At 44.7% G+C, this 19,258-nt stretch overlaps 1 protein-coding gene across 3 annotated transcripts in view; it reads right to left on the minus strand.

The window, feature by feature from the left end:
* Window positions 1-10,518, minus strand: part of LOC136675752 (SH2B adapter protein 2-like) — a 31,200-nt gene extending 20,682 nt beyond the window's left edge. For all 3 annotated transcript variants that reach the window (XM_066652493.1, XM_066652494.1, XM_066652495.1), the window contains exon 1: window positions 10,300-10,518. The gene's annotated coding sequence lies outside the window, so the exon portion shown is untranslated. The remainder of the gene's footprint in view (window positions 1-10,299) is intronic.
* Between the last annotated feature and the right edge of the window lie 8,740 nt (window positions 10,519-19,258).

The following is a 19,258-nucleotide window of genomic DNA, read 5'->3' on the forward strand; positions in this document are numbered from 1 at the left end:
ACACACACACACACACACACACACACACACACACACACAGCTTCCCCTTACACCAAACAAATTACAACCCTACACACTTCCTCATTAGTGGAACAAATCCTCATATCTAAAAGGGAAAAAAAATATTAATTATTTATTTATTTACGTATATTAAATATCCTTTTTCCTTTATATAACCTAGCGGAATTAAAATCGTGACAGCCCTATAATTAAAGTATATCCAGCCTTCACTCTGTAAGCCACAGATGAGAACAAGGAAGAGTGGATCTTCATGTTAAATGAAAATATGAAAAGAGAGATTGTGTCTGTGTGAAATCTCTGAAGACCATGGAGGAGACAGACCATACGAGACACTTCTTACATAAGCACGACTTATAAGATCCGCCGAGTTCTTTCTCACACGAGTCATCGCTGTCTCTTCTCTTCAGAGTGCGTGATGGACAGATCAGTGCGACTGTGTGGACAGCTGCCTGGGGCTCAGAGCTGTAGCAGAAAGCCATGAGAGAAATCTCTGAGTGAGTTTATACGTTAGCCTTGGGTCTGCTCACAGCACAAGAATGTAGACTTTTAAAATTCTATTTTGTGCAGAAAACAGAACCAAGCTCTGGAAAAGTCATAATTGTTTCATTCTGTACCGTTATCATGACTTAATTTTCTTGTGATTTCAAGATATTACCTGCTCAGGATCACAATTCACTACTTTCTCATGATCTTCAAGTTACATCAAGATTAAATATGCTTTTGTAAAACCTAAAAAACTACAAATGTTGTTTTGTCAAGCAAATAAATGTCTAAAATCTGTTTAAAATGTATGTAAAAAAATGTTGTTTTCTTGAGATCAAGGAAACTAAGTTATATCTTGAAAATGATCTTTTCTTAACTTGAAATTAAAATACAATATGTTTTTTTGTGAAAATAAATACAAGACATTATTACCTCATAAATATATAGCTATACTTAACCTTACAGTCAATGAAATTTACATTTAACATTAAGTGGAGATAGTTAAATTTAGCCTGTAACTATGAATTAAATGCTAGGCTAATTTTAGAGCAAAAAAATATTTCACAATGCAGACATTATTGATGTTAACAAGTGAGCGATGGTCTGTTTATTTACTACAGAGGTCCATAGTGAAGACATAAAAAAAAACCCACAATGTGCCTACCTGAAGTGATAAGAGCCAATTAGCATTTTAATTGCATAATGCTAACTAGCCCTGCTAGCTCTTGTTTGAGATCCTTTTATCATAGCTGTTCTAAATTCTTGCCGAAAATCAAATGAACCTCAGCCAACATTAATCTCTGGAGTCTGGAATGGATGTGAGAATATTTCCGTGAGGCTGGTAACTTTCAGTATTTAAAAATTTACCACAGTTCAGCTGAAAGAGGAACAAAATCACTAGCGCTTTCCATTTCACTGAACTGTGCATGTACTGGTAAAGTCATGTTGTGTTTAATGCCATTGAATAGCAGGGGATTGTGACATAGTCAAATAACTTATACAGTGTATATTCCGATAGCATTTTATATCTGTTATGTAAAAGAAAAACTCTAAAATGTAAAAAAGATGTGTAAGGGCATAGCACGGTACATTTAGCTCGGAATCAAATATTGATCTTCTCCATCAAACAGGATGTTGGTTCACTGTTATACACTGAAACGTTTTTAAGGACAGCCGAATAAAAAATGGTCTTAGACTAAGGTCAGCACAAGATTTATCATGTGACAGCTGGACTTTGTCTAACAAACAGAAGCAAACTCATACACAATCCACATAGTGTATGATGCAACTACATTATCCTATTATGCTAGCTCTTAGAGAAATGTGTCAAGTCTGAAAATGTAGAAGAAACACTGTCATGAAATATGAATACTACATATACCCGTATGATGTATCCTCTGACTAAATCTGATCTTTAAAGGCTAAGCAGCAGTGATATGAAAGTGTCAAACAAATAAATCCAGTGGAGTTTGAGTTCCTAACTTGTGTTTATTGATCGTCAGAAAACATGTTATTTCTTACTAATTGAAGGAATAAGGTTTAAAAGACCGTCCCCCCCCCCAACCTACGGTGTTGGGAAACTCTAATAGGCGTCTTGCCTGTGACGTAGATGGTGGACAACACTCTAGAAGCTGCACTTAATTTAATGCAAAATGACGAAAAGGTGTGTTGTTTTTGGCTGCAATCATTCAATGTACAGTGGGACATCTGTGCACAAATGGCCCAAAGATCCCAAAATATCCAGAAAATGGACTACATCTGTCCACTTTAAACGGGCACTTTGGAAAGGACCATCCGCTCACTCCGTTATCTGTAGCTCTTTTCATTGGCGCTTTTCCAACAATATGGGCATGTAAGGACACCAACGAAAGGTGTTCAAGAGCCTCTGTAACATGGAGGTAAACAGGGTAAGGACACTCACTTCGCCTGTTTTAGTTGGTGTTAGTTACCAACTCCAACTCTTTACATAAAAGGATGGAGGTTAAAAAGTGGACCATCTTGTTGTCCCCAAGGACTCCTGTTTTAGAAAATAGCAAGGTTTACGTTTGTTAAAGATAGCTGAAGTATATCAGTAGGTTCCGATGTGAGATAAGTAGCGGAGCTTACTTCTTCAAATGAGCTAATAGACTAACGCTAGAGATAACTACAACATCAGAGGTTCTGGACCTTGGAAACATCAACTAGAGATGTCCATAACAAATTGTCTTACATTCATAATACTAACTTTGAAGATATGTCACAAAGACTTAAAGACAATAAATATTTGTATACGACCACTGGGTAAAGCGAATAATCCAATATTTTTGTCTTCAAATGTCCCTGATACATGACACTGCCATTAACAGTTTGATACCAATAATTTCTTATGCATTTGCTAACCTCTACTTTACACCTTCTAGTGAGATTTACAGCTCTTCCTCCGCTGTGCATCAGCGCTATGGTCCTCATAATGCAGCAAACATGGGTGCTACTATAATATAAGTGTTATTTTCACATTCCTCTGTTGAGCATGTGCTATTGCCAACTGCTGACCACATGGCAGATCACATGGAGCACCATAACATTGGATTAATTTTCATTCATAAACACTGAAAAACAGACAAATTCATCCAGCATTGAGAATTTGAATGTATTTACATTCTATTAAAAGTTAAATAGGTTTAAAACCTCCTTTAGTTTATAATTTTTGTTAGTTTTTATTTTGAAATATTAGCAACTACAAAAATACAGAGAGTATTAAATAACAGTCTTTAATTTTTCACTTAATTAAGAACAGCAGTAAATAGAAACAGTCCAAAATAACACGTCTTTATATATATTTTCACAGAACAATACAATTCTGATACGTTTCCTTCTGTGTTAATGTTATCATTTTGGAGATACAAGGTATGCTCAGATAGTGGTGATAGGTTTGTAGGCTCTCCACCTGTTCCTGAATGTAATAAAATATTAAATACACAGCCTACACTCTACATTTAGCCCACAGTGATATGAATATGAATATATGTAAGCCATTGTCATTTTATTTTATTAACTGCAAGCTGCCTGCTACAAAAATCTCCCAAGTCCGAACGTATCAGAACTAAGAATAGTCTCCATGACGATGTGACTAATCTACAGCGTCGATAGATCAGACTTTAAGACACTGTCTGTGCCATGTAGCTGGAAATGAAAAAGTCAATGTTTATGTAAACCCCTATTCACATCCACTGTGCAACACTTCCACGTATTCAACGCAAAAAACAACAACAGAAATGATCAGGGTAGCCTTTAGGAGGGAGGTTTTCCACTGAATCTGATTTACTGACTGCTCATGGTTAAATCCACTGTAAGCTTTAAATAAAAGACTAGCTTTCTGAAGGTCAAAATGTCATGAGAGCCGTAAGCGTGCTGACCTGATGGGCAATCGATCGTCCATCCACAAGAAGTTTAACCAGGCTGTTCAATACCAGAGCAGTGGCTTACTGTGGAAAAACACAGACATTTATTTACCGCCTTAAATATAGTTCCTGTAAACTAGTGCTATTCTGCTCAGATCCTGACATAAAGCGAAAAGAGAATAGAGGAAGTGGTCACTCTTGGGTCTTGAGGTCTTCGGTATTATGAGCACATTACATGGGCAGTGTCTGTTTAGTTTACAAAGGCTGTAGTAAAGTACTCAGTTGTGAAACCTGTTATTGAGAATGTACTCTCATCTAAAGGACTCTTCTCAGTATAGTGTGATGTTCCAGTCCAAGCTGTCACTGGAACACTAGTTTACTGTAAGGTCATCCATTTTACTATATAAACACCATTCATTCATTCATTATCTGTAACCCTTAACCAGTTCAGGGTCGCGGTGGGTCCAGAGCCTACCTGGAATCATTGGGCGCAAGGCGGGAACACACCCTGGAGGGGGCGCCAGTCCTTCACAGGGCAACACTGACACACACACACACCTACGGACAATTTTTGAGTCGCCAATCCACCTACCAACGTGTGTTTTTGGACTGTGGGAGGACACCGGAGCACCCGGAGGAAACCCACGCAGACACAGGGAGAACACACCACACTCCTCACAGACAGTCACCCGGAGGAAACCCACGCAGACACAGGGAGAACACACCACACTCCTCACAGACAGTCACCCGGAGGAAACCCACGCAGACACACGGACAACAAACCATACTCCTCACAGACAGTCATCCGGAGGAAACCCACGCAGACACAGGGAAAACACACCACACTCCTCACAGACAGTCACCCGGAGCGGAAATCGAACCCACAACCTCCAGGCCCCTGGAGCTGTGTGACTGCGACACCTACCTGCTGCGCCACCGTGCCGCTCTACATAAACACCAGTAATTCATTAATAATTTTATTTTTCCACTTCATTCTTTTCAGGGTTTTGTTGGGTCCACAACCTTCCCAGAATCACAGGGAGTAAGTTTCTTTGGTTGGTTTTATGCCGTATTTCATTTGAATCTAAAGAGATCTGATTTCTACAATCATTTCGGATCTTTCATTACTGTGGAGTAGTGCATTTTCTGGGATAATGGAGCACCATCCAATATCTTTTGGGATGAGCTGGAATGGTGTTTGTGATCCAGAACAAACCATCTAACCTCCTGATCTTACTAATGCCCCTGTGGCTGAAAGCAATCGTTTCTTTAGACGCAATCTTGGACGTGAAAGCTATATACTGTATAACACACACCATGGTGCACTGAGACATGTGGGACAGTATTGGCAGCCGAGCAGAGAGAGGAAAGAGAAAAAGATTGACACACAAAGGGAGAGACAGACGTCCCCAGCTGCTAAAACAATCTGTGTTTGCGTGCATGTGTGTGTGTGTTTAAACGTCCCTCTCCTTGTCTAGGGGGCCAAAGAGCGGAAGAAAGGGGGGGGGGGGGTGTAATGAGGATTCCAGAGTAAAGAGGATACAGCATCAATTTTACAGCACTTCCGTCATCCTTAGTGGTCCATAACGCCTGACTTCACATCAGCACACTGACCAGTTCTACCAATACACGATATAAACATTATGAGTCAAAACATTGTGAATCTGATAAAATACTTACCAAATACTATGGAAACTATACAACATCTGGGTCCCTGTGGCTTATCTGAAGTCAGTAATGGGCTGTAGTAAGGTGAGGAGGCCCGGCGGATATCGTAAGGAAAATACAGCAGCCCATCTGTCTGCTGGATACGTTTCTATGAGCTGCTTTGTCCCTGAATGCTCCTTGGAGGGAACTCCTACCCCACGCTGAAGCTTTTTCATATGTGTAGAAGCATTTTCCCTTTGATTACAACCACAGAACTCAATTTCCCAGGGAGCTGTTCAACTCACAGCTGAAAAGATCTGGGCTTTAGTGCGGGTTGAGGCACTTATATGAATAAATCATATTCATCTAGTGATAAATAAGAGATGTACTGTATCTGAAAGATAGAATAAACAGACTGAGAAACACTCCTGAAGGAACAGTGTTAATTCATAGACTTTTCAGTCATTCATGATGTATTTGGGGGCCAAAGGGGGCTTCACTGTAGCTAGTGCTGCTGTTTTGGCCTGGTCTAGCTACTGTTCCCTTCTCATCCCCATGATGGGTCTCTTCTATCACAAGAAGTTGGACAGTGAAAGCTAACATGAGCTTCAGAGTATCTCAGTTTATCAAACATCTCAATGAGATACTATCTCAAAATACTGAGATACCAGCTTACATATTAATGAAAAAAGAAATTGGGCCTTTTTAATTATTATTATTATTATTCTATGTGGAGGGAACAGGCTTCCATACGCCTTGAGCCATGCTCTGTTCGTATTTTGTGTTTGACTGTGCCTTAAGTGTTAAACAGATTAGTGGATTAACTTTGGGCACTGAAACTGTTTTTTTTCCCTCAGTGTTTACATCTGACTTCTTTAAGTTCAGTGGCATCTTCACTAAAGTCAAAGCACGTCCAAATCATAGATGTAGCACTTTTTATTTGGTACAAGCTGCTCAAGTCACTCGGTTGGACTCTTGGAGGAAGCTGTCTGAGAGGGATGTTCGGGTGCTGACCTGGATTGTATCCAAAAAACATAAAACCACAGCTGCCCAAATCACGGCAGAATTAAATGTGCACCTCAACTCTCCTGTTTCCGCCAGAACTGTCCGTCGGGAGCTCCACAGGGTCAATACACAAGGCCGGGCTGCTGTAGCCAAACCTTTGGTCACTCATGCCAACGCCAAACGTCGGTTTCAATGGTGCAAGGAGCGCAAATCTTGGGCTGTGGACAATGTGAAACATGTATTGTTCTCTGATGAGTCCACCGTTACTGTTTTCCCCACATCCGGGAGAGTTACGGTGTGGAGAAGCCCCAAAGAAGCGTACCACCCAGACTGCTGCATGCCCAGAGTGAAGCATGGGGGTGGATCAGTGATGGTTGGGCTGCTGTATCATGGCATTCCCTTGTCCGCGTCACTGCCAATGACTACCGAACTATTCTGGAGGACCCATGAGTGGGACCATTCAACCAATGGTTCAAACATTGTGTCCTGAAGGCGGTGCCGTGTATCAGGGCGACAACGCACCAATACACACAGCGAGACTGGAGAAAGACTGGTTTGATGAACATGAAAGTGAAGTTGAACATCTCCCATGGCCTGCACAGTCACCAGATCTAAATATTATTGAGCCACTTTGGGGTGTTTTGGAGGAGGAGCGAGTCAGGAAACGTTTTCCTCCACCAGCATCACGTAGAGACCTGGCCACTATCCTGCAAGAAGAATGGCTTCGAATCCCTCTGACCACTGTGCAGGACTTGTGTATGTCATTCCCAAGACCAACTGACGCTGTATTGGCCGCAAAAGGAGGCCCTACACCGTACTAATAAATTACTGTGGTCTAAAACCAGGTGTTTCACTTTAACAGTCATCCTTATACTTTCTGACCCTATATAAATATACAGGGGTTGGACAATGAAAGACTCACAGCTGCACTAAAGGCACCTCCAAGTGTTTCATTCCTTTTGAGTGCATCCTCACACATCCACACGCATTTCACCTCCAATATACAAACACACACACTCGCAGAAGGCCTGAAGAAAACCCAGTGCCATTGGACAGTGAACAGCAAAAAAGAAGTGGAGATTGGTGATGGCATGCACCCCAGGGATGTGGACACAGGCTTGATTCTAAGATTAGCTCTGACCGTTCGGGTGTACACAGCCCTGCCACATTACAAACACATGGCAAAATCCTCTCATACACACACACACACATTTCCAACACAATGAACTGTATAAACCCAGTTCTACAGTGTACAAAACCGGTGTTCCAAGATGGGGCTGTGTGTAAAATGCAAATAAAAACAGAAATCTGTGATTTGTAAATTCATCTTGCAATGAATAAAGAAAAACTATGCAAAGACAATATATTTAATCAAGAAAGAAAACAAAAAGCCAGCGTTTCTGCCCCTCACTGCTGCACGGTGGGGTCACGGTAAACAGCGAACGGCTCATTATCATTTAAAGGAACAGTCGTTTTGAACTTGTGGGGTTCTGACCAAAGAGGTCACCGGTGTTTCTGTAAGACCCCATTGTTGTGGAATTTGTTGCAGGAATCAAATTCGGAATAGAAAATAACGACACTGCTTTCTGTTTTTACCAGTGTTTCACAAAATGGCTCTTTTTTAAACCTGGAGTTTGTACAAACTGAGCATTGATCAATCAAATAAATCCCATTCTTCCTGTCTAAGAGATGATATCTTATAGTAGACAAATATGGCCCCTTTATTTACCTTCTACATCCATTTCAAGATCAATGGATTCTCTCTGGAAAGGTGGAGGTCTGCCTGGACTGACTCATCAAAGCCACTCAGCAGTGCATAAACGAATGAGAAAAGAAGGATAAGAAAAAGGGAATAAAAGAGTGCAAAGGGTAAATGCCATGGAGAAAGAATGGCAGAATCTCAAATGTCTAACAGGACACAAACATACACACCCACAAAGTGCACTGGAAATTCAATACAAAGGCATTCGGGAGCAGTCAAGTAAAGAAGCGAAAAACCAAATGGTGAACTATATTTCTGAAACATTTAGGATTTTGAGAGAGAGAGAGAGAGGGAGTGTGAGTGAAAGAGAGAGGGCAGGAGGCATCCTACATCAACTACTACCCTACAGGATTTAGAAACAGAAGGGAAAAAAAGGAGAGAGAGAGAGAGAGAGAGAGAGAATGAATGGAGGAGGCATACTACATCAGTTGCTGCCCTACAGGAATTTGAAATACAAAGAAAGAAAGAAAGAAAAGGAGATGTAGGAGGAGGGGTATAAACTGCTACCCTACAGGATTTAGAAAAACAGAATAAAGAGAGAGAGAGAGAGAAAGATCAACTGATATCATACTAGATTTAGAAAGAATCAATCCATCAATTATTGAAATATTAAATACAACATAGCGCATGTGGATGTGTGGTCTCAGGCTAATACATTATGTCAGTAAGTTCCATCACTGTTTTATACCTCTCTGGACCACGCTTGGCTCATGTGTAGTTGATCCATAAACATTGTATTAGTGTCACTTGCACACAGCTTCAGTGTCCTGGGTTCAACCCTCTCACTGTGTGTTTCCCCGTGTCTGTGTGGGTTTCCTCTCACAGTCCAAACTCATTTAGTTCAGGTATTGTGGCTGTGTGGAGTTGTCCACATGTGTGTGTGTGTGCGCGCATTTCACAGCATTATAGGCTTGGCGCTCCACATTGTTATTCCAATTACCCCTTCCACCTTAAATGAGGCAGTGGTTCCTTTGTGGCTCCTGCACAATTTAAGGCGGATAATGAGCTAACAAAAGCAACGGTTTTTCCGTTTGTTTCTTCCATGAATGAAGCCCGTGTGTGTTGTCTTTTAACTGCCGCCTCATTTAAGGTGGAATTCTAGAACGTTCTTCATTTTAATTCAATTTCAGCAGGCGCTGTTAAGTAGGCTAAACTTGTGCTGCACGGTTTAAGGTGGAAGGCAAATATAAACTGCCAACTCCATCGTCCGTGAGATATTTTTTTTATTATTTTTTTTTATTTTTTAAAACATTTTACGCCTGTTTCCATGAATGAAAGCAGACTGTGTCGCTAAGTGCTGCACCTTTTAAGGTGGGACGGGAAAATTAAACTTGGTTCTCCCTAGCTTTGCTCTTTCTGATTCGCACTGTTTTCCTGAGGAACTAATCAGGAGCCAGAAGGTGAGTGCGGCGCCATTTAAGGTAGAACGGGAAATTCGGACAAGCTCATGAATAAACGGCTGTTCTCTTCGAGCTTTTCTCATGAATGAAGAGTGTGTCTGTTTCTTTAAGAGCGTGAATGAAGCTCCTATCCATACAGCATCGGCCAAGGTCGTCGAGCGTTTATGCAATTCTTTTTTTCTCAGGCATTTTTATGCAACAATTCACGGTTTCTGAAGCGCACATCCCCCCTCTCGCTCCCTAACAGGATTAAATCAGAAAAGCCCCTTTAGAGCGACCCCCACCCCGCTCCTAAAGCCCCTCTGCTTCACCGATACAGTGCAGGACGACCACACGCTTGTTTAGGCGATGGGAGTGTGTTGCAGGCCAAATTAGTCCCTTTTATTAGAGAGGACCAAATCAATGAAATGAAGCACTGACACAGCCCGAGGATTGTTGGCAGTTTGGCGCTGCGTGAGGTTTTTTCCCACGTAAAGTGATGCGCGGCCACCCCCCAAAACACATCCTGCCTCTGTCCTCCTTCACCAACTGCCCACAAGGCTATAGAGGATGGCAGGCATCTACAATCAAAGGCAGACGCTCTAAAAGGGACCTCTCTCACCTCTCAGTGCAGGTCGCTGTCCATGGCCGTGGTCATCTTCCAGCGTCCGTCACTGAGCCATGTTTAGTCCGGCAGCGCGCGCACTGCACTCCCGAACGAACACAAGAACCGACTCGGATTCAGAGTGGTCAGCAGCAGCTCGGTGGTCTGCCTCTCTACACAAGCACCGTGTCCGTTGTCTGTGCGCGCGATGCAGCCCACAGGGGGCGCCCCTGAGCTCGCATTCACTTCGGCGCTGTTTCTTTTTCATACACCCCGCCTGTCTTAAAGGGCACGCTCCGCCGCGCGAGGTGGAGTTCAGATAGGGTGGCACGTGACGTCACAGCAAGGCCCAAAACAGGTCTTGAGTATCAACAATATCAGTCCGTGCTCAGAAAATCTAAATCTGTAAACAGAGCTCTGTCACACACTGTCCACGGGTGTGGGGGAGTGTGTGAGTGTGTGAAATCATCCACAGGGGTGTGTGTGTGTGTGAGTGACTGGGTGAATGGGCTTATTATTTCAATCTAAAATCCAGATCTTCAGGGAGTACCACATACTGAGTCGTATTTCCCAGTGGAAGGATCCACGGATACAAATTTGGATCATTTCAGATCTGTAAAAAGAGCAGAGCATGGCCTTCGCCATAAATTAACCATTTAAAGTGCTATTTATTCCGTGAGGGCAGGTTCAGTGGAGCCCATTTGGGGACGGTTTGTCAGGGGGTCCTCGGATCCCTTCTCGGATCAGCGCCCAGACAGCGGCCAGGAAACTCATCAGACGCTTGTAGTTCCTTCTGTATGAGGAGCTTGGGAGGATTTTGGCTTGGGATTAACACTGAATCTAGATGGAACTCCCCGTGCATCGCATGTCTCGTCCAAGCCTAATATCCAAGACAAATAATCTGAAATCTGCGAATAAGCAGGAAAATCCAGAACTGCAAAAACCCCAGGCAAAAGGATTAATCGGAATTTAGAGAAATCATATCACTACATAGTGTTTTGTTCCATATGCTTTGTGAGGAAACTGGGTTTAATGGGTTCACGGGAGCACAGAGACTCGCTGGACGATGCACAGTCCACTTCAAGACTAGTCACACTCTTTATTTCAGTTTAACAGGGGGTATATGTAAATAATTTTAGAGAATGCCTCTGAACACCTTTAACAGCAGGAGTTTTAATAACAGAGGGCACCAGCTTCTGTATTTTGTTACAAATGAACGGCTCACACTCTGGAAGGCTTAAGGCATTCATTCATTATCTGTAACCGCTTATCCAGTTCAGGGTCGCGGTGGGTCCAGAGCCTACCTGGAATCATTGGGTGCCAGTCCTTCACATGGCAACACACACATTCACACCTACGGACACTTTTGAGTCGCCAATCCACCTACCAACGTGTGTTTTTGGACTGTGGGAGGAAACCGGAGCACCCGGAGGAAACCCACGCAGACACAGGGAGAACACACCACACTCCTCACAGACAGTCACCCGGAGGAAACCCACGCAGACACAGGGAGAACACACCACACTCCTCACAGACAGTCACCCGGAGGAAACCCACGCAGACACAGAGAGAACACACCACACTCCTCACAGACAGTCACCCGGAGGAAACCCACACAGACACAGAGAGAACACACCACACTCCTCACAGACAGTCACCCGGAGGAAACCCACGCAGACACAGGGAGAACACACCACACTCCTCACAGACAGTCACCCGGAGGAAACCAACGCAGACACAGAGAGAACACACCACAGTCACCCGGAGCAGGAATCGAACCCACAACCTCCAGGTCTCTGGAGCTGTGTGACTGCGACACTAACCTGCTGTGCCACCGTGCCGCCCCAGGCTTGAGGCAGCATTCCTCATAAAACTCCATCCAGTTCATTTGGGATAAAACCCAACACCTAATATCATTATCTGACTTCACAAGTTCTCTTGTGGCTGAATGCCATCAAATCTTCACAGAAATGTTCAAAATATCTAGTGTAGAGTCTTCTCAGAGCAAAAGGGGAACAGATGCCACATTCAAACTCCTCATTGTGGACGAAATGTTGGATGAGATGCACACTCTTTCATAGTGTGTACTGTATATACGCTGAACTATCACTGGATTAGGAATGTATCTAAACTCACTGTCCATACAGGAGCACTAAGTCGTTCTATATGCTCTGCATATTTCCTGATCCCTATTTCACCCTGTTCTTCAATGCTCAGGACCCCCACAGAGCAGATACGCTTTGGGAGGTGGATCGTTCTCACCGCTGCAGTGACACTGACATGATTGTGGTCACGGTGGACACAGGACACTCCTGGATGTTTTTGGTTGGTGGACTATTCTCAGTCCAGCAGTGACACAGAGAGGTTTAAAAGTTCCAGCAGCACTGCTGTGTTCAGTGGAGGTGTGTGTGTGTGTGTGTGTGTGTGTGTCTGTGTGGTCAGTGGAGGTGAGAGACTGGACAATAAATGTAGATACAAGGTAGCTGTTCCTAATCCAGTGGTCATTTGGTGCAGGTAACACACACTGAACTGAATCTGGACAATATAATGAGTAGATAGACACTGTTCGGCACTAATACAACTCTGTAACATTTAGTAGCTGAAAACAGAGAGAATAACAAAGTAACAGAGGTAACATGAGGCTGTAACCTGGAGCTGTGGTGGTGTGGGTTCACTGAGCCAGCGTCCATCCTCCACAGGACCTTATTGATCCTTCAGCTGTTTTCTGCCGGAAGGATGAATTGATAAAGCTCTCTGGAGGGAGGTGTGGGGGCAAACACACACCATACAGTAGTGCCATGGCAACCACACTTAGCATTGGTAGCATCCTGTTGGTCTATAAGGTGCCTGGATTATGTTTTCGTGTTCTCAGAATGGCCATCTAAAGATCACTGCCTTTCCCTCAAAACACACACACAGATCCTGACAGAGGAACAGGGAAATGTGTTTGGAGAGAGTCAGCCTCCGAGCAGCACTGGTCAGTACTGGGCTTTAAGGAGAGCATCTCTCTGGGGAGCCCTGAGGATCAATAATTCAAGCACGCTTATTGGAGAACACTGGAAATAGACCTTAGAGGTCCTGTGTCATTACGCAGTCAGTGGCACGCCCCGGTTAAGAAACTCCAGATATAATCTGCTTATTAAATGGATAGCATTTGTAAAAAAAAAAAAAAAAATATATATATATATATATATATATATATATATATATATATATATATATATATATATATATATATATATATATATAAAATAAATAAACTAGGGGCAGCATGGTGGTGCAGCAGGGAGGGTTGCAGTCACACAGCTTACCTGGAGGTTGTGGGTTCGATTCCCGCTCTGGGTGACTGTCTGTGAAGAGTGTGGTGTGTTCTCCCTGTGTCTGCGTGGGTTTCCTCCGGGTGACTGTCTGTGAGGAGTGTGATGTGTTCTCTCTGTGTCTGTGTGGGTTTCCCCCGGTTGACTGTCTGTGAGGGGTGTGGTGTGTTCTCCCTGTGTCTGCGTGGGTTTCCTCCGGGTGACTGTCTGTGAGGAGTGTGGTGTGTTCTCCCTGTGTCTGCGTGGGTTTCCTCCGGGTGACTGTCTGTGAGGGGTGTGGTGTGTTCTCCCTGTGTCTGCGTGGGTTTCCTCCGGGTGATTGTCTGTGAGGAGTGTGGTGTGTTCTCCCTGTGTTTGCGTGGGTTTCCTTCGAGTAACTGTGAGGAGTGTGGTGTGTTCTCTCTGTGTCTGCGTGGGTTTCCTCCAGGTGACTGTCTGTGAGGAGTGTGGTGTGTTCTCCCTGTGTTTGCATGGGTTTCCTTCGGGTGACTGTCTGTGAGGAGTGTGGTGTGTTCTTTCTGTGTCTGCGTGGGTTTCCTCCGGGTGACTGTCTGTGAGGAGTGTGGTGTGTTCTCCCTGTGTCTGCACGGGTTTCCTCTGGGTGACTGTCTGTGAAGAGTGTGGTGTGTTCTCCCTGTGTCTGCACGGGTTTCCTCTGGGTGACTGTCTGTGAGGAGTGTGGTGTGTTCTCTCTGTGTCTGCGTGGGTTTCCTCCGGGTGACTGTCTGTGAGGAGTGTGGTGTGTTCTCCCTGTGTCTGTGTGGGTTTACTCTCACAGTCCAAAAACACACGTTGGTAGGTGGATTGGCGACTCAAAAGTGTCCGTAGGTGTGAGTGTGTGAGTGAATGTGTGTGTGTCTGTGTTGCCCTGTGAAGGACTGGCGCCCCCTCCAGGGTGTATTCCCTCCTTGCGCCCAATGATTCCAGGTAGGCTCTGGACCCACCGCAACCCTGAACTGGATAAGCGCTTACAGATAATGAATGAATGAATGAATAAAAAAACTATTCTCAAACCACTGTGACCTCATATCAACGTGCCACTAAATCCTAACACAACTATTCCATCCTCTAAACATAGACCTTCCCCGAACAGTAGCGTGTTTCCGTAGCAGAAAGGAAAGACTCTATGAATAGCTTTCATTTCCAAAGAAATGTTGGATGATACAACATCATCTATGTTTTTAAACACAAACAATATCCTTTTAAATATCTTTTACCTATAAATCCAGTGTAACGTGAAGGTTTAGTGTCACGCACATCGGCCCAGATTTAAGCAGGGGGATACCACCCAGAATCCTCTCAGTGAATTATATACGGCACAGACCCCAGAAACTGCTCCTCCAGTGTTTCAGAAATGGTGATTTCCCAGAATAGCAGGGACTCATGGCAATATTCTTAACTCAGTGGTAATATTACATAGGAATAAAGCTATATTCTAACAGAATAGACTCTGTGTGTGTGTGTGTGTGTGTGTGTACGTGCACGAAATGTCAGATTATTTACAACACGCTTGGTATAAACATGGCAGTACGGCCTGCTGAAAGGAGAGGAACATCAGCAGGTGTTGACAGAACACACACACACACGTTTGTTTCCATGCAATGCTGGGACATTACATTAGACTTACACTAAACCTAACCTTCAAAGATGAACTTTTAAAGTCCCCACAAGGCAGTCAAATAAACACAATGTGATTTTGGTGGCCACAGTATGAGTGCAACCTAGTGCACACACCACACACTCCTCTGAATCTGCCCCAGTTCACTCAGTTTGTCCTCCATTAAGAGGACAATGACACAAATTGTGTGATTTATTTGACCTCTGTAGGCCCCGCCAACAAATGTGTTCCTCTCTAACTACAGCTAAGAGGATTAGCTGTTAAAATTACTCCACAAAACGATGAAAAATCAAACTGTATCCATGGAGTTACCTTATGATGTTGACTTCCCAGTTGTGGGATTAAATATATATTAGTCATCATCATCTTTTTTTATGAAATAAACACATAGCCACATAATCTTTATGTACTTATAGATTCATATATATATATATATATATATATATATATATATATATATATATATATATATATATATATATATATATATATATATGTACATGTAATATACCCTTTATATCATTAGGGCTATTTAAGCTACAGCACATTTGACAGTGGATCAAGCCATATTTCAAAGTCATAAAGGTATAATGATAATATGAACATGTCTATGTCTCACATTGGAACATTCATTCATTATCTGTTAGCGCTTATCCAGTTCAGGGTCGCGGTGGGTCTGGAGCCTACCCGGAATCACTTGGTGCAAGGTGGGAACACACACTGGAGGGGGCGCCAGTCCTCCAGTCACCCGGAGGAAACCCACGCAGACACAGGGAGAACACACCACACTCCTCACAGACAGTCACCCGGAGGAAACCCACGCAGACACAGGGAGAACACACCACACTCCTCACAGACAGTCACCTGGAAGAAACCCACGCAGACACAGGGAGAGCACACCACACTCCTCACAGACAGTCACCCGGAGGAAACCCACGCAGACACAGGGAGAACACACCACACTCCTCACAGACTGTCACCCGGAGGAAACCCACGCAGACACAGGGAGAACACACCACACTCCTCACAGACATTTACCCGGAGGAAACCCATGCAGACACCGAGAGAACACACCACACTCCTCACAGACAGTCACCCGGAGGAAACCCACGCAGACACAGGGAGAACACACCACACTCCTCACAGACATTTACCCGGAGGAAACCCATGCAGACACAGAGAGAACACACCACACTCCTCACAGACAGTCACCCGGAGGAAACCCACGCAGACACAGGGAGAACACACCACACTCCTCACAGACTGTCACCCGGAGGAAATCCACGCAGACACAGGGAGAACACACCACACTCCTCACAGACAGTCACCCTGAGGAAACCCACGCAGACACAGGGAGAACACCCCACACTCCTCACAGACAGTCACCCGGAGGAAACCCACACAGACACAGAGAGAACACATCACACTCCTCACAGACAGTCACCCGGAGGAGACCCACGCAGACACAGGGAGAACACACCACACTCCTCACAGACATTTACCCGGAGGAAACCCATGCAGACACCGAGAGAACACACCACACTCCTCACAGACAGTCACCCTGAGGAAACCCACGCAGACACAGGGAGAACACACCACACTCCTCACAGACAGTCACCCGGAGGAAACCCACACAGACACAGAGAGAACACAGCACACTCCTCACAGACAGTCACCCGGAGGAGACCCACGCAGACACAGGGAGAACACACCACACTCCTCACAGACAGTCACCCGGAGGAAACCCACACAGACACAGAGAGAACACAGCACACTCCTCACAGACAGTCACCCGGAGGAAACCCACACAGACACAGAGAGAACACATCACACTCCTCACAGACAGTCACCCGGAGGAAACCCACACAGACACAGAGAGAACACATCACACTCCTCACAGACAGTCACCCGCAGGAAACCCACACAGACACAGGGAGAACACACCACACTCCTCACAGACAGTCACCCTGAGGAAACCCACGCAGTAACAGGGAGAACACACCACACTCCTCACAGACAGTCACCCGGAGGAAACCCACGCAGACACGGAGAACACACCACACTCCTCACAGACAGTCACCCTGAGGAAACCCACGCAGACACAGGGAGAACACACCACACTCCTCACAGACAGTCACCCGGAGGAAACCCACGCAGACACAGGGAGAACACACCACACTCCTCACAGACAGTCACCCGGAGGAAACCCACACAGACACAGAGAGAACACAGCACACTCCTCACAGACAGTCACCCGGAGGAAACCCACACAGACACAGAGAGAACACATCACACTCCTCACAGACAGTCACCCGGAGGAAACCCACACAGACACACCTGCTGCGCCACCGTGCCGCACACACATTGAAACAAAAGCTCTCAAATTAAACATCTGAAAATGTGAAAATGAGGTTGTCACGACTGTAGATGGGGCATCTGCAGAGGGAGAGCCTGGTCAACATTAGGCCTGACTGAGGCAAAGGCCCATTGATAGTAAAGGTGCTCTCCTAGTGCTGTGCACTGATTTTAACTAAATGCTTGTTACAATGTAATATCTATTAACAAATATCTCTAAAGATCCATCCATCAAAGCCTGACTGCTGGACACCACCGAGCAGGTAATATTGGGCATCAAGTAAGGCACCTATCTATTTACTTAGTCCTCAGTCCTTCTAGTTCTATCTATCTATCTATCTATCTATCTGTCTATAAGAGGACAGAGTAGTAAAGCGCCCCGGTCACCTTCATTTTAGGGAGGGGAAGGGAAGAGCATTCAGACTCGTCCTGATGAAGGGTCAGAGCCTGGGGCAGCAGGCTAAACCACTGATTGGTCGATTCCGATCACATGACTCTGTGACTCACCCGCACTCCATCACAGAGCCTCGGCCGGAGGGACGTGAAGAGACGGTGAAGCCCTGTTGCCATGGAGACAGTCCCAGGGCTGCGGTAGCGAGGGAGAAGGTGCAGCGAGACTGGAGGGGTCAACCCCTAGAGCCGGGGCTTTCCTCACACGGCACATTAATATTTCACGTCATCATTAATATTTCACCTGAACACAGCAACTCCACTCACCGCAGCACCATAGAGAGGCTCCTGAATCCAGCGCAGAGAAAAGCTGAATGGAGGAGAGGAATTCTCAATGAAGGGAGAGAGCTGAGCCATGAAGAATGCCAGAATATCCTGCTCTCTCACACTCACACACACACGTACGTACAAGCAAAAAGAAACTATGGAAAAACCTCTTCCACTTCAGATGGTGCTAAAATGAGCCTCTATCACTGTAAGACACTGTCTACTGGTGCAGCCCAGACCTTAAAGCAACACTAGGTAGTGTTTTTACCGTAAAATTATAGCTTCAAAATTATTGTGACGCACCCTTGGGCTGTGGTTACATCATAGAGCTCTGTTGTTGCTACTCTCAGAAACACCAAATCTTACCTAGTGTTCCTTTAAAGATCACATAAGACCCAGCCAGCCCACCGTAGTGTAGCCCACATGGGTTAGGGCTATGGGCTGGGTTCAAGATGAGCATGGACTATTAAAGGGACCCAGTCAGGCTGTCTGTATTGGATATCGACGGTCCTGTGTCCACATCAGAGTCCCTACCGCACTGAAAATGATCCACCACCCACATAATACCGGTCCTGTGGGGGTCCTTGCTCTTGAAGAACAGGGTAAAACTGGGTTCACCATGTAATCTGATCAAGATACTGCAAGATAAAGGTTTCATGGTTTATTAACACACTTCAGGGACAGTGTGTGCGTGTGTGTGTCCTTTTAAAGTTCAACTAAAGTATGCAAGTATCCACCCCCAGCTAATGCATCCATTGACGGGTTTCAGTGCTAAAAGCCATTGTCAGTTCCCGCTTAAAAGCTTGACCACAGCTGCTGCCCCAACACCAAGTCCCCCTCTCCATCACCTGCATTTACAGCCTGTACGTGTCCCACACGTTAAAAAAATGACTCCAGGGCGCTCGAGGCTTGACGGAAGAAAAGAGGAGAGAAATGCAAAATGGTCGACTTCTTTACCCTTTTAAAGAAA

Source organism: Hoplias malabaricus, chromosome X1 (assembly GCF_029633855.1).
Source record: "Hoplias malabaricus isolate fHopMal1 chromosome X1, fHopMal1.hap1, whole genome shotgun sequence".
NCBI lineage: Eukaryota > Metazoa > Chordata > Actinopteri > Characiformes > Erythrinidae > Hoplias > Hoplias malabaricus.